General features: G+C 40.8%; 1 non-coding gene across 1 annotated transcript; it reads right to left on the bottom strand.

The window, feature by feature from the left end:
* Nucleotides 1-745: 745 nt before the first annotated feature.
* On the bottom strand, nt 746-852 carry LOC146917893 (small nucleolar RNA R71). Its single transcript, XR_015017056.1, has one exon. It is a non-coding gene; the product is annotated as a small nucleolar RNA R71 (small nucleolar RNA).
* Nucleotides 853-2,806: the final 1,954 nt, after the last annotated feature.

Raw genomic sequence — 2,806 nt, 5'->3', positions numbered from 1 at the left:
TGCACTCTCCAACTTCCTATTTCTTTCTCTTCTAATCAATTTCTAAAAGCTAATTGGATTGACCAACTCCCTAGCGGAACGATAACTCTACTTACTACTATTACTTCGATAGGCCGTGCACTTGCGGTTTGGCCCTATCAAGTTTTTGGCACCGTTGCCGGGGAGTTAACTAGTTTAATTAGCTTTTTCTTAGTGATTAGAACTCTCTTCTTCTTTCTCTTTTCTTTTTATTTTTATTTTTAACTTTTTATTTTTCTGTCATTATTAACTTCTTGGGTCCTCAATTTTTTTTATGCGAAAAACTAGAAATCGAGTTGTAATAATCAACGAGATCGAAAGGTATTTGCATAGACGAAAGAGAGACGCACAAAATAACACCGTCATGGCCAATCGCACTCTCAAAGAGTATGCAACGCCGTCTACGGCTGAGCCACAAGCTGTTATTGTGTACCCAACGGTTGAGGATGACAACTTTGAAATCAAGCCTGCCCTACTTAACTTGGTGCAGCAAAACCAATTCTCGGGATCCCCCACTGAGGATCCCAATCTTCACATCTCTGTTTTCCTACGAATTAGTGGAACCATGAAGGAGAACCAAGAGGCCGTAAGACTTCATCTCTTTCCCTTCTCCTTAAGGGATAGAGCTAGCGCTTGGTTCCATTCCCTCGAAGTCGGTTCCATTACTTCATGGGATCAGATGAGGCAAGCATTCCTTGCCCGTTTCTTTCCACCATCTAAAACCGCTAAACTTAGAGACCAAATCACGCGGTTCAACCAAAAAGATGGGGAATCTCTCTATGAGGCGTGGGAGCGTTTCAAAGAAATGCTAAGACTTTGTCCCCACCATGGCCTAGAGAAGTGGCTTATAGTCCACACTTTTTATAATGGCTTGTCTTATACCACTAAGATGTCTGTTGATGCAGCTGCAGGTGGGGCACTTATGAACAAGAACTACACGGAAGCGTATGCCCTAATTGAAGACATGGCTCAGAATCATTACAAATGGACCGACGAGAGAGCCATCTCTAGTTCTTCACCCTCCAAAAAGGAGGCAGGTATACACGAAGTCTCTAACTATGATCACCTTGCTTCTAAAATTGATACACTAACTGAAAAACTTGAAAAATTCAATGTTAGTGCTATCAATTCTGCATCTACTCCTTCTTGTGAAATATGTGGTATAGCTGGTCATGCTGGTGTTGATTCCCAACTAGGTAGTGCTATTAATGGTGTTGAGCAAATGAATTATGCTCAATACAACCAAGGGATGCGACAAAATCAAAATTTTTATAAAAACCAAAATCCCTATGGACAAGTAGCACCACCCGGTTACGCAAACAACCAAAGATTCACTCAAAAATCCAATTTGGAAATTTTGTTGGAAAACTCTATTGCCAACCAAAACAAACAACTTCAAGAACTCAAAAACCAAACTGGATTTCTGAATGATTCTCTTTCCAAGCTCAATACCAAGGTTGATTCTATTGCTACTCACTCTAAAATGCTTGAAACACAAATCGCCCAAATAGCCCAACAAGTGGCTACATCTTCCCAAACACCGGGAGTCAGTCCTGGTCAAACCGAAGCCAACCCCAAAGCCCAAGTTAATGTCATATCTTTTAGGGGTAGTAAGTTAGGCGAAACTTTTGCTAAGGTTAAAAACATTGGGAAGGAAAATGTCAAGCCCTTAGGTGATAAAGTTGTAATAGAAGAAGCTAAACCACTTGAAGAAAACAAAACTCCATCCCCCTTAAATCCCGAAAAGCTTAAATTAGAGGGTAAATTTGAAAAATTTGTTAACATACTTAGGAAGATTTGCATTAAACTTCCCTTTGCTGAAGCTTTGTCTAGGATGCCTCTATATGCCAAGTTTTTAAAGGAAATTTTTTCAAAGAAAAGGGCTATAGAGCATAATGAGACAATAGCCTTGGCTAAGGAAACTAGTGCAATCATCCAAGAAGCACCCCCTAAGCTTAGAGATCCAGGTAGCTTTGCCATACCATGTGAAATTGGGAATGAATCCATAAACAAAGCCTTATGTGACTTAGGAGCTAGTGTTAGTTTGCTGCCTTTGTCTCTTCTTAAAAGGATAGGGATAGGTGAGTTGAAACCCACCGAGATGGAATTAAAAATAGCTGATCGTTCTACCATGAAACTTGTAGGATTTGTCGAGGACATACCTGTTAAGATAGAGGGGATATACATCCCCACTGATTTTGTAGTCGTTGACATTGAAGAGGACGATGACATCCCTATAATCCTAGGTAGACCTTTCCTTGCAACTGCGGGAGCTCTCATTGATGTTAAACTTGGTAGGATAGTCTTTCAAGTGAGTGATAAGATGGTAGGATTTGAGTTGGAAAACGTTATGAAAGGTCCCGCTCTCTACTCTTGTTGCATGCTTAACGATCATGTTGTGAAAGAACGTTTTATAGCGTCATCTACACAATATGATATCTTTGATCCATTCTAAGGACTCTTTCTAACCGTCAAGCTAATGACATTAAAAGAGCGCTTCGTGGGAGGCAACCCACGCATTTAATTGCTTTTGTTTTGTTTTTCTTTGTTTTAAATTGTTTTGTAGGTAATTGTCCAAGTGTGATTCGAAAAAATCAAGAAATTGAAAATTTTTGAAGCCCTCCTTACCAGAAGGTTGGCACGGCCCGTGCTGAAGCTGGCACGGCCGTGCCAGGTTTGTGAACAAAAAAGGGACATGAGCCACAGAAAGTTGGCACGGCCCGTGCCAAGGGTGGCACGGCCGTGCCCGATCTCTGCACACCCTATAACATCAAATTTTTCTTCCTTC

The sequence above is a fragment of the Medicago sativa genome, chromosome 6 (genome assembly GCF_051527215.1).
Source record: "Medicago sativa cultivar Bolivia chromosome 6, Bolivia_mono, whole genome shotgun sequence".
Lineage (NCBI taxonomy): Eukaryota > Viridiplantae > Streptophyta > Magnoliopsida > Fabales > Fabaceae > Medicago > Medicago sativa.
The sequence above is the reverse complement of the archived record's forward strand: the minus strand, read 5'-3'. Positions and strand labels throughout refer to the sequence as shown.